Source organism: Protopterus annectens, chromosome 7.part0 (genome assembly GCF_019279795.1).
Source record: "Protopterus annectens isolate FY-2018-M chromosome 7.part0, PAN1.0, whole genome shotgun sequence".
Classification (NCBI taxonomy): domain Eukaryota; kingdom Metazoa; phylum Chordata; order Ceratodontiformes; family Protopteridae; genus Protopterus; species Protopterus annectens.
In genome coordinates this window covers 447,491,724-447,515,042 of record NC_056739.1, presented here as the reverse complement: position 1 = coordinate 447,515,042, position 23,319 = coordinate 447,491,724, and the positions used below count along the sequence as shown (strand labels likewise).

At 33.9% G+C, this 23,319-nt stretch overlaps 1 protein-coding gene across 3 annotated transcripts in view; it reads right to left on the bottom strand.

The window, feature by feature from the left end:
* Nucleotides 1-23,319, bottom strand: part of LOC122806528 (C-type lectin domain family 10 member A-like) — a 305,649-nt gene that overhangs the window by 256,972 nt on the left and 25,358 nt on the right. Inside the window, exon 1 of one of the 3 annotated variants that reach the window (XM_044077029.1) lies at nucleotides 10,466-10,512. The exons of the other annotated variants lie outside the window; for them this stretch is intronic. The gene's annotated coding sequence lies outside the window, so the exon portion shown is untranslated. Of the gene's footprint in view, nucleotides 1-10,465; nucleotides 10,513-23,319 lie in introns of those variants that run through there. 3 annotated transcript variants of the gene reach the window in all.

Below are 23,319 nucleotides of genomic sequence, written 5' to 3'. Positions count from 1 at the left end.
AATATCGAACATTCAGAACAGCGAATTTTTTCCCATGGAAAAAATTTGCTGCTTCGAAACACATACACACAACATAAGCACATCAAACAAACAGCAGCCACACACATACACTTAAATTCCTACATCTAACGCTACACTAAACTAAACATACACTACTATCTACCCACTTGCCTTAACCCAAACCCTAGCCCTAAGGTCTGTCACTATCACACACTCACCTAACCCGCGCCATAACCCTAACTCACTTAAACCGCCCCTAATCCTAATGTCTGTTACTATTGCACACACACCTAACCCGCGCCCTAACCCTAACTCACTTAACCCGCCCCAACCCTAACGTACAAACAATCGCACACTTACCTGAACCCAACCCGTAACTTGCCACCACAGCACTAAGAATAGCGAAGCCACAGAAACAGCCAACCGAATTCTTTCCCGAGGAAAGAATTTGCTGTTCTGCAGCTTCGCTATTCTTAGCATTTGCTGAATAGTGTTCGATGTCAGAACATTCAAAGTTTTAATACTTTGATGTTCTGATACAGACCCCATTAAAAATGGCCCGTAGAATAAGCCTTCAGAATGTTGGGGATGAGATAAGGGCATTCCCTTCAAACATTATAGGTCCATAGGTAAGTGCTAGACTAACTGCCCTTGTGGGTCACTTTAAGCCTAACCAGTTTCCTATTTTGTGCTCAAGAGAACCTAACCCATTTAGTTATAGATTGACCTTGCTTGGTTGATAAATATATATTACCCCTAATGATATTAACTAGGATTATAATGTAGATAATTTGAGGTGACCCATGAATGGGCCAAAGCATTTAAGAGCTGTCTCTATCCATTAGTAGTGCAGTGGGAAGTCCTGGGGTAAATTTTTTGTTTCTCACCCATAGATCTAAGTTGCACCTGAACATGGATTGGCATGAACTTCTTTTATGTGGATAGGGAGTTTGTTTCACAACAGCAGTATCCTCTGTGAGATATACCTGACCCTCCAAAGTGATCTGTTGATGTTACAGAACAGGGTTAGATCCTTAGGTCACATATTTCTGATGCCATTTGACTTGCTGATGTGCAGTAAATCCATCAGGGTTTCATCATTAGGGTGGGAGGGTCCTAGAGACAAGATGCAAACACTTGAGGAAAGTAACAAAACATATTCTAATACTTGACAACTACATTGTGAAGCACTGCGTGTAAATCTTTGTGAGTCACTGCACATATTGCCTGTGCTTGACTGGCATCCTGTCCAGAATTATTTGAGTTTCCTAGGAACTACTGAGTGCCAGGATAGGTTGTAGTTCCAACTAAACCCTGAAATGATTAAAACTGATGAATGAATCATTGAATGAATGAATGAATGAATGAATGAATGAATGAATGAATGAATGAATGGTCTGCCCTACATTCTTGGGAGTGTTTCCAGATTTTGCATTTAAACACCAGTGGTAAACATGGAATGGTCTGCAATCATTGAAATGAGTGTTTTACACTACAACATTCACTGCACTGCTATTCATGATTTTAGATGAAAATAAGTGATTAATACAGAAGATGGATGAATGTTGTACTGACCTGGCTTCAAATGAAATGGGAAATCTATTAGTTTGTAGTGCACACTCTTTAGGTTGCCTTTGGATAGAGAAGCATTAAACTTTCAGATATGCAGCTTTGCATTGTGACAGGTACTTTGAACCGAATCAGCCACAGTACAAGGTCTCACTTGGGTGGGTTTAGAGATTAAATTATTGAACAAAGCCATTCTGGACCCTGGGGAATTTCTCCATAATGATTCCAGCAAAGTGTTCTCAAATCTGAAGGTTTCACTGGCAGATAAACCTATGAAAATCAGTGGCATTTTGTTTCACTGAACCAGTGCATGTCTCAGGCTATGATAATGGCTTCCTATGATAAACATAATTAGAAGAGTAGTGATACATAAAAGAGTTATGCAGAGGAAAATTTAAGGGCATCAAAGATTGATTATGTCTATGTAAGCCCTTCCAAATCACGGTAATGTTTTAAGAAACTAGTACAGAAAATTAAAATATTAAAATCCTCAAAAAATTGTTGATACCTGAGAGCATGTACACTTCGCAGGCTATGCAAGCCCTGGTTCTTACTTATAAATTTATTCAAACTCCTTATGCCTTTTTTCATCCTCTTAGTCTCTAGTAAATCTACTCAAACCTGAATGTTATTCCTTCAAAACCTAAAAGGGATAAGATGTACTCTAACTGGCCTAGATTTTCTCTACATAACCAAAATCAGTACATATGTATTTATTTTTTGTATATAGTTTTGATTTCTGATCCCTCTTTTAGGTTCAGTGGTGAGCCCCCTCCACTGACACCAATAAAAGTAGTTTCCTTTCCAGTACTCCATATAAGTGAGTATAGCGTATGTATGAAAAAATAACGTAATGCACAGCTTGAGTGCTCTGCATCAGTGTAACTTAACAGCCATGTTGGGAAACCTGGCTTAAACCTGAGCACAGTGATACAGAGATAATATTTGTGGGATATGGCTCATATAGGCAGGGTAGATTACATAAAGGTATGGTATTGCCATGTTGTCTATGGAAACTCTAAAGTACAGTCTGAGACACCAACAACCTTTTAAAACCATGCATAGCATTTAATCCTCTTCACTGTAAAAGTTAGCAAAATAAAATATTTCACAGTGCAGTAAACATGCATCTGCTAGAATCAGCTAAACTCACAGCTTGGGAAACAAATTCCTGACTGTCTGATAATGTGAAGAAGCACATTCACCTTGATAACGTACACAGAGTATACAGCAAACATCACTATTTGAAATGTGTATGGATTCAAACACAGCTCAAAATGTGCACATACTCAGTCTTTCATACCCTACGATTAAACTCTTGGCATTCAGGCAAGGGTGTTTCCCCATATTAAATAGGAAATCACAATTATTTATAAAGGAATGTATAAGATAAAAAGCTAATACGGTCAAAATAATGTCATCAAATAATCAGAAGTAGCCGCCTTTTACTTCCAACATTTGTTTCTTGTCATTTCAACTATACATATCAAAACAATTTCGCAATCATGATATCAAAACAATTTTGCAATCATTGGGGTAAAAAAATCTCTGCCCCTAAAACTTTATCTGCATTCACGTCTTTCACTGAAAGAACATTGCCAAATGAAAAAGGACACATCAGCCCTAAAGTACCAAATATCAAACTTTATGGTCTATTTCCTCCAGTCATAGGTTCTTAGGTAAGTACTTGGCTAGCTGCCCTTGTGGGCCAGTTTAAGCCTAGCCAGTTTCCTTTTTGTAACCAAAATAACCTATCCCATTTGGTTATAGATTGGCCTTACCCATCTCATGGTTGATAATTACATATTACCCCTAATGAGAATAACTATGATCATACCTTAAATAATTTGAGGGGAGCCATGCATGGGATAATGTATGTAGGGGCTGCATCTCTCCATTAGTAGTAGTACAGAGGGCAGTCATGGGGTACATTTTCTATTCCCCATCTATTGATCTTGGTTGCACTTAAAGATTGATAGGGATGAACTTTGTTTTATGTTGATGGGGAGTCTGTTCCAGAATAGCGGTATCCTCTGCAAGATATACTTGTCCATATAATCTGATCTGTTGATGTTGCAGAAGAGGTTTAGATCCCTAGACTGAGTATTTCTGATGCCATCTGACTTGCTGATGTGCAGTAAATCCACCAATAATGGGTTGCAGGATGCTTTGTATGCCAGACACAGGTCACCTCTTAGAGGCCTATAGGATACGATTATAATGACAGGGCTTTGTGTCAGTCCATGTAGGACATATTGTTTAGGCCTTGTATCCTTTTAGTAAGGTATCTCTAAGAGTATTACAGTTCATAAGCCACTCTGCCAAATTCTAACCTGACAGTCCCACAGTGTTGATGCTTGAATTAACAGACTTCAGTATTACAAAGCAAAAAATGAATAACAAAATGAAAATATATGACTCCTACTAGATACATAAAAATACTGATGGTCCTGCATTTATTATTTTAGGGGAACTTCAACTCCTGCAACTCCCTATGATGGGGGCTTTACTCATGCCCATGAAGTAATATACAGGAACTCTGATATTGCATATACACGGAAAGATTAAATAGTTTACGTCTTCTTCACTGTGATGGTGCAGTCTGATAGTTGTCATATTTGTCTAGGTACATGGTCAAATCCCCCTCAATGGTAGCAAGTCCCTCAGCAAAAACACAAATTTACATGCTTTATGGCTGTGAGCTTATATGAGATGAATGCCCTGTTTTTTGGATGATTTTCATAATGCAAATAATTCTGGGTCATACAACTGTATTTGTTATACTGTGCTTGGTGAACTTGATTTTGATGGATTCAGTTTTGATGGCCTCAAGTAGAGCAATGTTTATGGTCTTTGGTTTTCTAGAAAGCTATTTCTTATTTACCTGCTTATCATAAACATCAGTAATTTAACAACCAATGCAGATTTTGCATCTTAGTAATTTCTGTGGATCCATAAGAAACCAAATCACTCTCAGGTCATAACAAAACTTATAAGACAATATCCTGTACAACTGAATAACTTGCAGCAACAACTTGTCATAGCTTTTTGGGGCACTCAGGATAATCAATGCCCTATTCTTCTGATAAGCAGCAAATACACTGCCATGCTGAATAGACACACAACATGCCACATGTTGTAAGCGAGTCCCTGCTTTACATACTGCTCTAGGTTGTAATACCACACCACAGTAGAAATAACTTCCAGTATCACCTGCTAGAATAGAGCAGCTCCCTCTATCATGATTTCAATAAAATATGAAAGAATGACAAAGTGTGCCTGAGCAATATGCAGCAATTGTTATATTTACCACAGGCTAGTCCAAATGCCTGTATGATTATAATTCAGTACGATAGTTTTGGAAAGGAATTGTCAGTAGCTCAGTAATAGATTCAGTATAGATCTGTTGGGCATCTGTGCTGTCACAGCTGACCAACAGTCAGTAATATAATCTAATGAAGGAAATAGTCATTCAAATCCTTGACTTAGCTACCACTGTAATTCCTTGATTTTAAGGAACACAGCCTTTGAAATAAGCTATAAGAGTAAACATCTAAACAAGATGTGCTGTATAAGCAAAGATGGAACACATTCTGTTTATTCATGTCAATTTGCTGTCCAGTTTATTTATTTTTTGGCGTAAAACAGGCCATCCTGTTAGAGAATCCTCCTCAAGTAAAATGTTTACTCAATATTGTGGTGATCCCTATGAGAGATGTTGCTTCTCTGGACATAACAGACAAGACAAAGTGAGCATTTTCCAATGCATTTTACTCTTAGACAATGGCCCGAGTCTTCCATGAGGTAATAGGTCCTGGAATGCCGGAGACACATCCCTTTATCTAAAAATAAGAAAAACTGCATGATGATGCCCCCCCCCCAAAAAAAAAAAGAAAAAAACCCTGGGAAAATGATGTGCAAGGTGTCTAACTGTTTCGGTCTTAATAAAGAAGAGCTCTCTCTGTTTATGTACTACTTCTAACTCTACTCTAGTTAAGGATATGAAGAGAACATCTTTAAAGGAGAAAAAAAAATAAATCTACAGAAATCCACCTTGTTGTAAGATTGCATTCACACTTCTATTCTCTACAGAAAACAAATTGCAAATCTGAAACTTTGATAAAATCTTCTTAAAACAAAAGGGAGGGCTAGAAGGTTAGGTAATACAGCAGTTGGTAGTGCCTAGAGCCTACTGTCTGGCACTTCTAGCCATAGCCCATGACATTCCTTTTGCAGGTCATATAAACAGAAAGCATACCAAGAGATGTATTATGCAGAACTTTTCCTGGCCTGGATTGCAAGGGATGTAACAGGGTACTGCAAGACCTGTGAGCAGTGCCAAAAAGTAAGTAAGGCAGGAGACAAGGTCAAGGCTCCTTTGACGCCTTTGCCTGTGATTGAGGAGCCATTTCAGGGGTAGCTATGGATATTGTGGGGCCTTTGTGTACCTCAAGTTAAACAGGGAAGAAGTGTCTCCTGGTGGTAATAGATTATGCTACTAGATACCCTGAGATGGTGGCTCAGTCTTCCATTGAGGCAGAGAAGATGGCAAATTGATTGTCAGACATTTTCAGCAGGGTAGCTTTCACAAGAGAAATACTGACTGACAGAGGTGTCAATTTCATGCCAGACTTGCTGGCTTGTCTGTGGAAGTGCCGTGGGGTGAAGCACCTAAAGACCACCCTCTACTATTCCCAGTCTAATGGTCTTGTGGAGAGGTTAAACTCTACACTAAAGACCATACTACAGGCATTTGCAGACCAGATTAAGAGAGAGTAGAACAAATATTTTCCCCATCTGTTGTTTGCATACAGAGAGGTACCCCAGGAATCGACAGGTTTTCACCCTTTCAGTTGCTGCATGGGCATAGGGTGAGAGGGCCTTTAGATCTGATTCATGATGAGTGGGAGGGTGAGTGTGAATCCCACAAAGTGTCGGTTGTGGCATATGTCCTAAACCTCAGGACAAGGCTTAGGGACCTCATGGGCTTAGCCCAGGAGAACCTGGCAGGAGCCCAACAGCAGAAAAACATCTAGTATGACAGGAATTCTTGAGCCTGAGAGTATGCTGTGGGACAGCAGGCTATAGTTCTCATTCCTGTCAAACACAATATGCTGCAGGCAGCTTGGGAGGGATCCTTCAAAGTGGTAAGGAAGGTCAGTGATGTTAACTACATGGTAGAACTGCTAAGCAGGAGGCAGGGGCACAAATCGTACCATGTTAACATGATGAAACCCTACCATGATAGGGAGGCCCTGGTGCTGTGTATTTGCAGTAGGTGGCAGAAATAGTCTGAGGGAGATCTATGGATACAGTGAGCCAGCCAGCAAAATGCCAAGTTACAGGCATATGGTATGACAGTGCAGTGGAGTGCAGTGGAGTCAGTAATGCCAAGGCAGATGGGAACTCAAGACAGGGTTTGGGTTAATGTATTCCTAGATAGGCTCATTCTTCTTGAGCAACATTTCTTAATGGTTACTTGAAAAACTAGCTTGAATCTTCAAAAGGGAGAGAGATGTGATGATGTTAGTATTGCCAGCTATGCCAGGAGAAGTATAGCAGTAGATGTGTAACATATGCCAGTACAGCTAGATGGAATTTTGTAAAGAATTATATGTCATTTGTATATCAAACTGATTTGCACAGATGCTTGTATTGAAAAATGTATTTGCAAATCTGCTTCTATTAACAATGTACCAACAGTGTGCCTTGCTGGCAAGAAAAAGAAATGTACATGCATTATTGTAACTGTTTAAATGTATATGTTTTAACAGAGGATACTGTAAGAGACAAGGTTAATTTCAAACTTTGAAAAATAGTAAGAAATTAAATTACAGGACCTAGGCCATAAAAGTGTTATCTCACAGTTCTGAATGAAGCAAGCAATACAATGTCTTTAAGAAGTATGATTTTGTAGCTCCTGTAGGAAGAGTAGGAGTGTTTTGTGGTTTTATGACTTCCAGGAACTGCAGCAGATCTTAGCAAGTCTCTCTGTGTATGTATTATTGACAGATGCTAAATCCTGGCAGTTTATAGCAATGAGGGGCTGCATGCAAACCAGAAGTCAGATGACCAGATGTATGTGATGTCATTCTGTAACCTGGGACAAAAACATATTTTAATATAAGTGAGACTGATGTCTCATGCACTCTGTTTTGGAAACCTGACATAGAAGGATCACTCACCTACTTCATCTTGCCTTGCTCTAGGAAGTGACTAGGGAATAGTAACACTTGAGATCCATCAGGAAAATATAGTGAGATTATTTAAGTACTGTTTTTCTGTATCTGTGTGAATCTATTCATCGGAGTTATTTTAATATTTCTGGTGGTTGAAACTCTGGTGTTTATTGTAAATCGATATTTAGTATGTTCATGTTCTTTTCTTATTTATTATTAAATATATTTAAACTCTTCATTGTTTCTGGTCCTTTAGAGAATATTTTAACCTTTGAGATAACTCAGATTTACTTGGTGACTCTGTGGCCACTCCTGAAAGCCTTACTGCATTGGTCCAACTACTATTTGTATTAATATTAATTTCATTTGGTATAACTGGGTACCCTTGTGAGAACCTTAAAGTAGCTGACTGGGAGCATGTGGTGGTAGTAACTACCTTATCGTCTGGGCGGAAGGGGGCATAGCTAGTAAACCTGTGCAGCCATTTCCAAGTGTGTGTGTGTGTGTGTGTGTGTGTGTGTGTGTGTGTGTGTGTGCGTGTGTGTGTGTGTGTGTGGAAATCAAATCTCAAAGAGTGTGTGTGTGTGTCAGCTATTTGGAGCAGGGACACAAAGCACTGGTTTCACAGAGAGAGTAGTGGAGGCCTTGGGTTGGACACTCAACTGCTGTACCAATGGGGAGCCTTACTGGAGACCTGGGGAGAGACAGAAAGAGAGAAACCCAGATCCCAGGCTATGTGTGTTCTCTGTGTGCTCTTAAGGGAAAGCGTGCTTGATGCAGAGAGGTGCATCTGGAAATACTGAGTTTATCCATTTGTGTTCCAAGTGAACATCCCTCTCCAGTGTCAGTGATGAGGATTGAGGCTTCTTGATTACTGGCCCAGAGTGGGGACATCACATTATGTATAAAGAAATTTCAGATCAGGTTACCCTAGGGTACTCAACGTTTCCAATGAAAATGGTCTATGTGGATGACAGACATACTCAATAGTACAACTTAGAATGCAGAAAAAAGTAACATGCTTTAAATAAGCAATGACAGCTCTGATAATTTCTTTATGAAAAAAAAATCACAATAGGGGTATGGCCAAAATGGCTAACTGACAGCAGCAACTGGCGAAAGCTCTGTGACTGAAAATGTTTATCTGATGGAAATGCAATCAAAAAATTAAAATTTGAAGATACTTACTGGCTAATTTTGTTTATTAATAGAGAAAAAGATTTATAGCTTCAGGTTCTTCAAAAGAAATATTTTTTTTCTGCCAGAATTTCAACTGTTTGGCTTAGAAAAAAAGGGATTTCAACATGAGTCACTCAAGAAATAGTACTCAAGATTCTTGTATTAAAAAAGACATTCAGTCAATAGTATCTAGTATACAGGATATACTACTTAAAATAGACAAACTGGATACAAAACTAGAATATTTAAAAGAACAGCCCAGAAAGAGAATGGAACATTTTGAAGTTATAATGAACCAACAAGGGGCAAAAATCAACAGTATGGAAGAGACTTTGAATAATCATGAAAGCAGAATAACTCAAGGTGAGTATTGGACTAAATTTCTTTTAAAACAAATTAAATTTCTAATAGAAAAACATGATGATTTAGAAAACAGACTGAAGTAAAATAACATTAGAATTTACAGTATAACTGAAAAGTATGAGGAAGACAATATAATAAACTTTTTAACTACGTGGTTATATAAAACATAAAACCTACCTGAAACTTTATCTTTTGGGATTGAAAGATTACATAGATCCCTGAGAGCACTGTCTAATAAAAGAAACCCACCACCATGCTCAATTATAATTAAAATCATGTCTAGCTTAGAAAAAGATCAACTATTAAAAGCAGCATGGTCCAGCCCAACTGTTAAAATAGGTAACCATGTAGTCAAATTTGATAATATCTATTCCAGTAAAGTAATGAGTAAAAGAAAATCCTGTTAAGTACTGATCATTGAAGTTAAAAACAAAACAATATAAAAGCCACTTTGGTGTTTCCTGCAAAGATCAAATAATTCTTTTTGCGGAAACCAAAAGATATAACATGGTGGAGGAGGCATCCACTTTTGTTAACAGCAATAAAATCCTTAATACTGAACAAATGGAGTGGAACAGTATATCTCTGAAGAGACAGAGTGAGCTAAATTCTTGAAAAACTTTTTCTAAAACTAAAAAGCCTAAAAACAAATTATTCTTATTCAGTGACTGCTGGAGTACTAAAACATTAGATTTGCCTTCCAAGTAAAAGGGTTACACTGGACTTTAAGCCTCAAAACATATGTAAGTATGTATTTTTTTTCATGATGAGGAATATAAAGAGTTTTACTGTTTTATGATATTTCAGTGAAAGTGAAAGACTTAATATATCTCATTTAACTAAACCTATAAGTGTGTTTCTAAATGTCAAATACTTTCTGTAGGAAAATGTCATTATAGTGGAAGTAATAGAATCAGTAACTTTAAAGCTATATACGTTAAGAAATTTATTATATTTTCTTTACTCAAGGAACTTAGTATGTTCATTGCTGAGTTAACTGAATGTCAGGCCTAAATAATATGCTAATTGGAAGTGTTAAAATGCTAGTGATTTTGTCTTCCTTGTTCCTGTGTAACACATTCCTTTCACATGTCTTTTATGAAACAGCAGACATTCTGGGCAAGCTTAAGAACAAAAGAATGTTCCATCTCTTCGGAATGCTACAATTTTCCCACCTTGAGCTGTGCTGAAGAAAATCTTGGTCAAAGTTCATCACTGATGTCTGTAAAAGAAGAAAAAGTACCTTCGATTGTTTTCCTTTTCTCAAGTATATATGTGAGAAAGCTACTCAAAATAACACCTCTTTTCTTGGAAGTGAAGAATTTGTAAGAGAAAAGCTATAATGTTTTAAAAATATATAATATATAATAATGTTGTAACATATAATTTGCTAACATTTTACATGTTAATAGCTTATGCTACAGTGTAATTAACTTTAACTATACATATTAACTGTACAAATTAATTGAAGGAATTAAACTTAAATGTTTGTTACCAATTAGAACAGCTTAAAATAACGAAGAAGGAGAAACTTACAGAGGAAGTTAGCAGCATCTATGTGTGTGAGTTATCATTTTTCACATGCTATAACCAGATTCTGATGTCAGCGTGTAAAGCTTAGATCAGAACAGCAGGTCACAATGGCTAAACACATCTATTCAAATTAAATAAGCAGGAATTCTTATATATATATATATATATATATATATATATATATATATATATACACACACACACACACACACACACACACACACACACACACACACACACACACACACACATATGTGTGTATATAGTGAGGAATTCTTGTAATATTATAATTAATAAGAATAAACATCTTATGAATATGCATATACATAAGGAATGCAATATCTACTATGTAAGATTAATAAAAGAAAAGTATCAGCAAATTAAGAAATATGCACACATATTATAATATTTAATAAAGAATGGATGATTAAATAGCTCTTTGGTAGATTTTAGAAATACAAGAAATGTAGAATAAGGGAGAATACTAGTGGGACAATAAGACAATAATATATTTAAATAAACTGCTTTTAAGAAAGATGTCTATAGCATATATTTGTATATGTCAAAATGTGAATGTACAAGATCTCATATACTTTATATAGAAAATAATATAAACCATTTCAAAATAATATGACAGCTGAAATTTGAACCATGATAATGTGAACTTTGAATCATTTTACACGTTTAATGTTATTACATTCACTAAGACTACCTGAAATAACTCATCTCATAAATCAAAGTTGAAATATGAGTGCTTTATTGCTGAGTCAGCATATTCATTTTGATAGGAAGTAAAGCAGAATTTTCATTATGCTTGAATCTGAGAAAGGAGACTGTGATTTAAATTAAACACCTAGAAAATTTTAAATATAATATAGATTGCAATTTTTTTTCACTCCATAGAAATAGTAAGACATTCTCTTCAACCTCTGTAATGTGCATATTTTTATGATGTATTGCAATAAGCTAACTTTTTAAAAAATATTTTGATAGCAGATGTGTTAAGAGTATTACAGAAATCTGAAATATAGGCACTTGTACTTTAAAAACTAACTCAGAGCTTTTTGTTAGAGTTATAAAATATGTGTTACAGAAATCTGAAATATAGGCACTTGTACTTTAAAAACTAACTCAGAGCTTTTTGTTCGAGTTATAAAATATGTGTGTTTTTGACATGAAAAATATATATGTATATTGATGTCTCTTTTGTATTATTGTTTAGTATGATACGATTACCTGTGACCTGTAAGGTTACAGATGTCTTTATCTCTTCAGGTCCCAGTCTTTTATACTTATTTCTTTAGAGATCTAATTATAATACTGTTGAATGAGTGAATAATTTAGGAATATTAAATGGATAATTTATCCTACTATTAAATAAATAGGTATGTAGCATATTATTTGTTAGATTAATTAATAAAAGAGAATTATTAAACTTGTATACAGTAATGGGGAACAGTTTTAAATGGCAAAATATATAACTAAATTAATAGTCTGTTATTATTTTGACCTATATATAATATTATATTAATTATGTGTATGTCATGGTAGCTTTTGGCTAATTTTCTGGATGAATTTTCTAAGTGTTGCTAGACTGATAGATTGGATTCAATAGACAGATGAGGAACTTCGGTATCCATGGCAGATTGCATTTTATTAGTATTGTATACAGTTATAGTTGTAGACTTGTCTTTGTTGTTATTTTTGAATTTTAGTAACTTTGTAGAAAGGAAGAATTCAAACAAATGTGGAATGTCAAGATAGTGTTAGAGGACTATATTAGAGTCTTATATACAATTAAATTAATATGGTGGATAAATGTGTCACATTATCTTTTAAAAGAAATCTTTATGAATTCACAGTATGGATAGTTTTAATCTGTTCATGTAAATGGACTAAATAATAGTAACAAAAGGAAATCATTAATGAAATATCTAAAATTAAAAAGAGGAGACATTATATTATTGCAAGAGACTCACCTATAAGAAAAAAGATATACAATAGTTAAATAACTTAGGCTATGAAATGTTATCTGTCATCTGCTTCTTTTAACAAAAAGAGGAGGTGAACTGCTTTACTTTGGAGAAAATCCACTGTAATGCCTAAGGTATTAGAATCCATTAATTATCCATGTATTACATGTATACATTCATAATAATTAATATAATGTCAAACTCTATACATTAGCTAACTTTTACTGGATTCCTGGAATAAGTACAAGAGTGGATGAAGATCAATTAAACTTATCACAGAGTCATTGGAAGGGTTGCTTAATTTTAGCAGGGGATTTTAACTCCATATCTAGTATACAAGATAAAAGTGAAAAAAAGCTAAAATTTTGACATCAGCTAAAGCACTAAATAGGTGGATTAGTAATAATAATTTCATTGATTTACTAGTAAAAAGAGAAGACAAGTCATTGTTCTTCTATCATTATTCTTAAGCACGTGGGATGCAAACTAGTATAGATAGGGTTTATGCCTCTATAGATTTACTTAATAAGGTAAATTATTTTAAAATTATTACTTGTCCACTGTCTGGTCTTAAAGCACTAAGTATTAATATAGTAATGGATATAAGGACATTTCAGATTATTTATAGAATCCCAATATACATGATGAAATTAAAAGAGCTTAAGAGTTACCTTAAGGAACAGATTGAGGGATTTTTATCATTTAATGATAATGGTCAGGTTAGTAAAGTTATACTATGGGACTCTTTAAAATGCATATTAAAGTTAGAATGGGAAGATGGGCTAGTAATAAAATGAAGAATGAGATAAAGAGTTGTTAGAAATACAAGATGAAATACACAAAGTGAGGTTTGAACAACAAACAAAGAAATTAGATAATACTCAAATCATTAAAAAAACTAATGACAAAATATCAAGACAGATTTAATGCATAAAGTGGAGATAGCTTTAGAAAAAATAAAATTGCATATTTAAGTGATGACTTCAAAAACATCTACACAGATTAGCCAATAGAAGTAAGATAATAAGCAAAAAGGCACAAATTCGTAATATCTGAAATCCTTACACTAATAAGCTTACTTCAGATCTAGAGGAAATGCCTAATATTTTTTTTTTAATTCTATGAGGATCTTAATAAGGACAAAATATAATAATCTTGATAATTACAAAATAATTATTTAAAGAAAATGATACTTGCAAACTAAATGACCAGCAAATATCACAGTTGAATAAAGCTATTACCCTGATAGAATGTAAAAAAGCTTTAAAAAAGGTAAAAATGGTAAAGCTCCAGGGTTAGATGCTATAAGTATAGGTTCATAGGTTTGTACATTCATAGGATGGAATTATATAGTCTGTTTCTGTTGAATATTTTAGAAGCTATGAGTAAAATTGACAAAATAATTCCTCCTTCATGGACATTTTCTGTAATCTCACCAATACTTAAACAAGGAAAGGATAATAAGTTTTTCTCCTGATATAGACCTATTTCATTAATAAATGTAGACTATAAAATATCTACTTTCATTTTCACCACAAGATTAAGAGATAAAGTAATTAATAAAGATCAAACAGGATTTATAGTCAATAGTTTAACATATGATAATATAAAAAGAGTAGTAACTATCTTAGAGTTTAACAAATGGAATGGAAAAGCAATTGGACTTAATTAGCTTAAATATCAAGAGAGCTTTTGATTCTGTAGATTGGAACTACTTGTTTAAAACTTCAGAAGCATTTGCATTTCTAGAACAGTTTATTGGAATATTAAAAAAATGTATAGAGATTCCAAAGCATATGTTAAAATTGGATCTTACATTTTTCAAATATTCACTTTAACTCATTACATCCAAGTGATGCTTTCAGGTGCATCTGCAATTAACTCCTACTGACATCTCTAGGTGTCAAATATGCCTTCTTTGTATTTGGATCAATAATTCCAAAACCATGCCATGTACAAGATTTTAAAAAAAATCATCTTGAAGTTTACACAATGGCAAACTCAACTGCATTAATATTTGACCTCTGTCTTGTGCAGGTAAATAGATATTAACTGTTGTTTTTATGTTGTTAACTTATAGAGATATATTTTTCACATTTCATTTTTCTAAATACCTCAACAACCAAATAACACAGACAGAACTCCTTAGCCTCAACTGAAAGCTCTCAGCTGGATGAATAAAATGCAGCTGACAGTATGTGTTACTTGAGTGTTCCTGGATATTGTAAGTTGTTTACAAAATATTATAAATGTAAAAGTTACTGTGTTTACTGCAACTTATAAAATTCAGTTTAAGACCTAGTACCTAAAGAATATTACTGCTATAAAAAACATTTTGTGCTGAAGAGTATGCCATTTATACGTCTTTCATAATCCCTATGGTTCCAGAGATATGAACATTCATTTGAAATATGAGGACATAATTTGATTCTGTCAAAAAGCTTAGGCTCCGCTAATTTGAAGTTACAGTACAAACTTCCTGAGCTCCATTAGAGTGAATGAGTTAAACAAAGGCACAAAACAAGGATGTCCTTTCTCCCCTTTATTATTTGCATTAGTTATCAAACTGTTAGCTAATAGTATAAGTAGCACTGGAAGAATTGATGGGTTCTCAATCTAAAATACAACTTTTTTCAGATGATATTTTACTAACCATAGGAGATTTAAATTATTTGATCAAAGAAATAGATGAGGAAATTGGAAAGTTTCAGGAATTATTACTGCTGAAATTTAATAACAATAAATCTGAAATTGAAGTGTTAAGTCAGTTACTAGATAATAAGTTTAAGGATATATAATTCGGAAGGAAAATAATTAAATTATTTAGGAATAAAAATCTATCCAGATGTGAGTAAGATTATTAATAATAATTTTGAAAAAGTAATGAGGGAAGTGTTACTTCTTATTAAAAAATGGGATTGCTTATAGAAATCATATAAGATTATGGGCATATGGTATGGTGGTATTAGCTTCCCATATGTAAAATCTGGGTCTATATTAGATGAACGAAAGTTCATCTTAACAAACGCTCACATGAGCGAATATCCAGGTACTCGAAACTGCAATTGTGGGGGGCTGCCCCCCCCACACCCCCCCAAATATATATTCCAACTCCGAGATTGCACTACAGTGAGGAAAGGGCAAATATTCCTATCTTCACTGTACCACAATCTCACAATTGCGGTTTCGAGTTCCACAATATTTGCTCATGTAAGCGTTCGCTAAGATGAACTTTCGTTCATCTAATATAGACCCTAAAATCTTAGTCTATTGCTGCAAGTCTTAACTCTGTTATACTCTGGATAGACTCAACTACACTAGTCGATGGAAAACTATCCCTGATAGCAGCTTATATCAAATTCTTATAAGTTTATTAAAGATAATAAATTAGAAATATTTAATAATCATTTTATCTGGTTAACAGAATGTACCTTAGAAGGAAATCTGTTTCAGTCTTTAGACTGCATATATAAAGTAAATTTTTAAGACAGTTAAAAAATGTGTTTTAAAACTCCATTAATATCAAAATGGAGATTTTTGTGATTTCCTATTGCACATACCTCTAGATTTAAGGAAACGTGGAGCAATGTTAAAATGAATCTACTAAAAGGGAATGGATTAGTATTATGGTCTGATTGCTTTGAAAAATGAAAAACTACGTTCCCGCAATATTTAATGAAAGAATATACATTGGATGACTCTTCTAACTTGTAAATATTATCCATCATTATGAAATTAAATAAATTTGTGCATAGTATGAGTGAAGAGTAACAGAACATTATTCCTCCATTATATAAGTATATGAAGGCTGTTTTTTTTACTTTACTTGTTTTTATTATTTTGTAAATCATTTAATCATACATGAAAAACAGAATGGTAAAATATTTTTGATTACATATGTGAAATAGAATTTATGAACTTATTTACAATAAAATATTTAACCATAATATGTAAAAACAAATTTATAACACAATAAGTAACAATATAATTTCAAAACCCAAAAAGGAAACAATGAAACTATTTACAGTGGTGCATATACAAATCATGTGATAAATTTTATATTATTGTAAAAGGATTTTATCTTAATGTATACTTATTTCATTCTTCTCCAATATTTCCATTAGAGTCTGCCAGTTATTGTGATGTGAAATAATTCTGTTTGTTCCATTCTTTAAGGTAGAAATTTCCATTCGTCCAACTGTCAATGCAAGTTTTTTTGAATTCCTTGAAAGATGGAAGTATAGCAGATTTCCAATTAGTAGTAATGATCTTGTGTGAATATATGAAGGTCATCTGACATACAAAAGAAGCTTTTCCAAGTTATATAAGTTAATTCTAAATAATAATAATAATTTTGATGCAAATTTCTGGAACTTTTTAGAAGTGGTGGATTGAGTGACTCAATAGATGGTAAGAATAAAGTTGTAATACTTAAATCAGTGAGCCAAACTTCTTCAAGTTTATACTAGAAAGTTTTTATGTGGAAATATATACATAGAATGTTTGTTACTCCATATAAAATCTCTAAGTTTAATAAAATGAATTCTTCAGTTTGTTGGAGATGTAGTAAAGATGTAAAAGCTGATTGAATACACGTTTATGGACTGTGAAAAATGAAATATATAGTGGGAAGAGATAGGTACATTTACATACATTTTAAGTGGTTATGGTCTGATAATTGTTCTTTAACTAGACCAGTAATACCAATGAATCTTCCAATTCCTGTATCTGTAAAAGCCAAAGAGCAAAGACTCATTTGGGCTTTCTTGGCAGTTACCAGAAAAGTTATTACAAAATACCGGAAATTTAACTTATATATGAAAAACATATAATATAGTAGTAGTTCTTTGCAACCAAAGGACAATTTTATGGATATCAATATTTATGAAAAAGTTGTGGATAAAATTTAATAAGATGAAACTAACATTGGGCTAGCATGAAAATAGTTTTTGAAACCAAGTATATAATTAAAAGAAAAAGTTATCTTGCAAAATTATTTGATTATTTTGTCCCCCCTTCCTAGTCAGCTAGAAATAACATTTCTGAATACATTTTCTGAATATTGTGTAAAAGTATGTTGAATAATGTTGAAAACTATTACATTTTAGTAAGCAATGCAGGAGATGTTAATATAATAATAAAGAATCAAGCAACCAAAAGTGATAGGATATACCCATAGATTTCACAGTTTACTCAGATGACAGTTAGTACAGAGGGTTTAGGCTGAGAGCTGTAATTCCTATGAAACAGGGTTTGATTCTGTCAGCCCTCATTTGCCTAGTCTGTGACCTTGAGCAAGTCACTTAAAAAGATTATTGCTCCCAGATCACCCATGAAAAGGTGCTGTCTGTCCAGTGGGCCTATCTGGTAAACAATTAGATGGTGTTGTTGTTAGAGAAAATTCTACATGGGTAAATTCTACTGAAATTAATAAATCTATTAGATTTATTCATTTAATAAACCTATCTCTGAGAATCCCAAAATGTACTCTTAGTACAGGTACTACACATTCAGTGCAAAACAGTGGAGCACAGTATTTGAAGTTTTTTTTTTTCTGTGTGTGGCTTACCCCCTCCAGACACAACTCATAGATTATAGGTCATAAGTAGCTGCTAGGCATGTGGTCTAGAAGATCATTGAGAATCCTAACTCAGTTTCCTAATTGCCCCAAATCATTATCTGGTTAAGAGGCAAACTCAACATCACACAAAAAAGCAAATAAGGGGCTGAGGGAATCAAACTATCTACCACAGATATTAATCCTATATACTAACAGCCAGACAATGGGAGAAACACCCCCCCCCCCACACTTTTATGTTATTTCCTATGAAGTCACTGCATCTCAGGCAAAGGAGCATAGTCAATGGCTCATAAATTCCAGTATGAAGAATCAGGATTTGAATGGCAGGTAATTATAAAATCTTAGAATTTCAACATATACCATTACTGGTGGTTAATCAATTATTATTATTATTATTATTATTATTATTATTACTACTATTTGACACATTTTTAAAAATTATTTTCTTGTGTTTTTGTTAACAAGTCTGTTGTAATTGACACATCTTCATTTGGATACCATCATTATGTTTAAATGTTTCACAGGGGTATTTGCTTGTGTTTTCAAAGAGCATTTTAATAAAACATATTTTATTCATACTGATCAAATGAATGGAGCTTTTGTGCATTTTAAATTGTAGATCAAAACTGACAGATTTTTTTTTTAATCAAGTGATACTTGTTAAACAAGAACATGAAATTCAAAGTGAAATGTGAAAGTTATTTTTCTGTGAGAATTTTTCTCAAGAAAGATACTGACGTGCACTCTTTAATATTACATAATCAATTCTACATTTACTGTATCTTTAAGAAAGGAGTATGTCCACTGCTGCAACCATGATCCAGTTAATTTCTGAAAAATACACATCTCTGGCCACATTACCATTGACCAACCTATTCTGTGTAAATCATATCTGCTCCTGAAATTCTGAGAGTTTGGAGTTTGTCACGATTAATGCAGGTTGTAGAGACTATTCCTAAATCAGGATATAAGGAAGGAAAAGTTCTCTTAACCATCATCCTTTAAGAAAAGCTCTATATGATCATTTGGTTGCAAATGGACTAACTTCACTGAAATATATCAATTGACCATAATATATTCATTTCAGTAGAAGCATCTTCTCCATGTTTTGCAAATTCACATGTTGATTCGTGTATTTTTGCATATACCATGCTATGGTAAAATGTGTTTTGTTCCGGTTGTAGTTTGACTAGCTAACTGGACTGTCTGAAATTCTTTTACCAATAAATGCATCCACTATGCAAGTCAATAAAACATGAAATCCCACTCCTTTGAAGTTATACTTTTTCTTGTTTACTTTTCATTGTCTTTCCAGACTTATAATGGTGACAAGTTCATTTCAATGAATCCTTATTCTGAGCAGATCTTTTTCTATGGTGGTAATTATGTTTTGCCAGTGCCAAAAATGTCTACTTAAATTATTGTACTACAAATTTACCCCTTTAGTCCATTGCATGAGGTCCATCTTGCAGTATTGTTATTGCCAGGATATACATGTTAATATGCATGCTTTTCTGATCTAAGGACCAGAAGAGATGAGGTGGCATGATGGTGTAGAGGTTAGTGTTGCTACTTTAAAGAGCTCAGATTCCCTGGTTCAGTTCTCACTCAGGGTCCTTTCTGTGCTACATTTGCATTTTCTCCCTATATCTTCATTGTCTTTAAATTGTAGATTTAAACTATCTGCATGGTCTCCAGTTTTCCCATACTCCAAAGATATGCTATCAGTTTGACTAAGAACACTAATTGTTCCTAGGTACAGCTGTATGTGTTTACATGCTCTGCAGTCATCTGGTAATTCTTCCAGGAACTAATAAGTTAGCAAGCAAGAATGTACTTTAATGATGTGGCAGTAACTGCTTATGCAAAATGCAGTCGTGACATTCCATATGCATTGTAGCCTTGTGGTACACTTAGACACACTGCAATATGCATTACACCCCTTCCCTTTTAGCTAAATGCTTGCATTTATGCAAAATAAGCATAAAATGCTCTAAGCTGTACTAGCTATATGGCATACATTGATTATCTTGAAGTTGAAAAACACACACACACACACACACACACACACACACACACACACACACACACATATATATATATATATATATATATATATATATATATATGTGTGTGTTTGTGTGTGTGTGTGTATGTGTATATATATATATATATATATATATATATATATATATATATAAAATATATATATATGTATACATATATATATATATATATATATACATATATATATATATATATATATATATATATAGATGTCTATATATATACATATATATATATATATATATATATATATATATATATATATATATATATATATATATATATATATATATATATATATATACAGCAGACCATAATAATGGTAACCAGAATTTGGACTGAAAATATAGCAGCATAAATTCTCTCTGCTTCAGATTAGGTATTACAATTATTCAACTTACAAGACTTTCACATTAATCGACCAAATCTTTATATTCTGCAGTCACTATTAGATGATGATCACATAATAAATAGCAGGGTCATATATGGTAGTTGATCAACAAACAGGTGAATTGTCACTGTCAGGTTTTGTAGTGCAGGAATTAGTTGGTCCATTGTCACACTCAGGTGTGAAACATACTTTGGAACATAGGTTCATAGGTAAGTATTTGTCTGTGAGCCATTTTAAGCTAGCCAATTTCCCTTTCAAAGATAAGAATCAAATCCTGCAACTTGTGAATGTGAGGTAAACACTTTAACCATTATACTAATAGCTAACCCCTTGAACATTTTCTTAATTTGGTATTTGTGAGACTTCTGGGCTCTGGCTCACTTTTAATTACAGTTTTTCATGGTCTCCATGGTCTGTCCAGAATTTCATGACATATCATAGGCTCTTTAGGACTGATCTAATGACAGATGTTATACATTGGACAGTCTGTCACCATAACTCCAATATGATGAGACAGTTTAGGCCAAAACACTGTTCCATGTCATTTCTTTATGGTTAACAAATAGTCTCTATTTGATCTGATTATGGAAACTGGATGTTGGACCATTGGTTCTTGAAGCTTATCCCCAGGGAGTCTTGGCTATACCTTTTGTTACTTCTTGCATTATTGTTAAGTGCTTGCTAGTAGTGTTCTGGCCTCATCACTTAAGGATGGAAGACGTAAAGAATCCAGCAAATTTCAACGAGCAATTTCTTCTTCTGTCTCCAGTTTTTTCCACCAAACTATATTTATTTTTTTTTATTTTACCAATTTGTTAACAGAGTAAGCCACTGGGCACAAGTGCCCCTTTTCAGGGGCAACCCAGGAGCACTGTCTGATTAATGATGGTGTGAGGAATCAAACCCTGTATCTTGAGCAGAGGAAGGAGCTCACTAACAGTTTAGCGATTTAGTTCTTTGCACTAACTGCCGTACAGTAGACCTGTCTACATTAATCTAATGGCATTTATACTCTAACGATCAAAACTTAGATGTAATTTTGCATGTATGACATGGACCTGTACTTTAGCTTTCTGGATTGTAACCTGTGTGTTAACCATTTCCTGGGTTACTTTGAGTGGGCCCAGGCTTGTAATGCCACCATTCTTAAGTAGAACAAAGACAATTGTTTTATTAATTTATTGAGCTGATGGTTAACCTTCTTATATTCACACAAAAATGTTCATCTTTTAAACTTGGTGAGTTTACATTTCCCTAGAAGGCTATTCCACACTGCTTATTTCATCATCCCATGTCTTCAATAACTGGCCCTTAGTCACATTTAAAGTTGAACTCGTGTAGTTTATAGCTCTCCCACCAGATAATTATCAGTATTGACCCTATGGGATTGACTGGGATGTAGTCTTTATGATCATTATTCAGTATATGTGTATTATCTTGGTACTGCAAAATATAAAGGTGCAGCTTCCATTGCTTAGGGGTCTGCCCTGTCCTCATAAGACCATGTATCTTCATGATTGCCCTGCAGTGGTCAGTTAACATGCACGGTTTTCCCCTCAATGCCTTCTATTGTTTCCTGAAAGCTGATGAATAACAAGCAACAATATAGCCTACTCTGTGAGGTCTCCCTGTCATTGATATTGTACACCCTGGATCCAGCAGGAGGAAGAAGATGACGTTTAGAAATGGAAGGAAGAATAGCTTCTAGAGAAGTTGAAGGATAGGGAGTACTTTATGACTACAGCAACCCTAACAGTTGCAACAACATAATAAAAGAGGAAAATGGTAACAGTGAGTCATACATTGTTAATTTGTCAGGTTATGCTTTAAATGAAGTTGAAAAATCTATACTCGAATGTGGGTTAAAGTTTATACCCGCTGTGATTCCTCATTTACATGATTTAAAGTGTAATATATTCAAACTTTCTAGAAAGCTACAGCTTAATAATAATTCTGAAGGTGTCTATAATTTAAACAAGAGTTTTGAGGAGACACAATCAGTGTCAGATGATAATAATTTTTATTCTTGTATTTCGGTAGAAGATGTGAATGCATAGTATGTGTTAGACGCTAGTACTGTTGAAACCAAGTGTAAATTTATTCCAGCATTTAATTGTGATAGTATAATGCAATTTTATAAAATGTTGACTTTTTCTGTTGAACAGGAATTAAAGGCATTTTCTAGGGGCTCTAATAACATTGCATATAATCTTACTAAAAAAGAATGACTAGCTTTATTAGCACTGAGTGACATGATGGAAATTATTTTTAAACCTGCTGATAAATGTAATAAGCTTGTTGTTTTAAAATTTTTCAGTACCTTGATATGTGTTATGAACATCTAAATGATAGCCATGCTTATGAGAGAGTACATTTTTCTGTACACCATAGACAAAGTGATTTACCACTAAGCCATGCCAGATATACATAAATCTGATTTTTTCAGAAACATATCATCCAGCTCAGTCATGCAACAGTACAGAG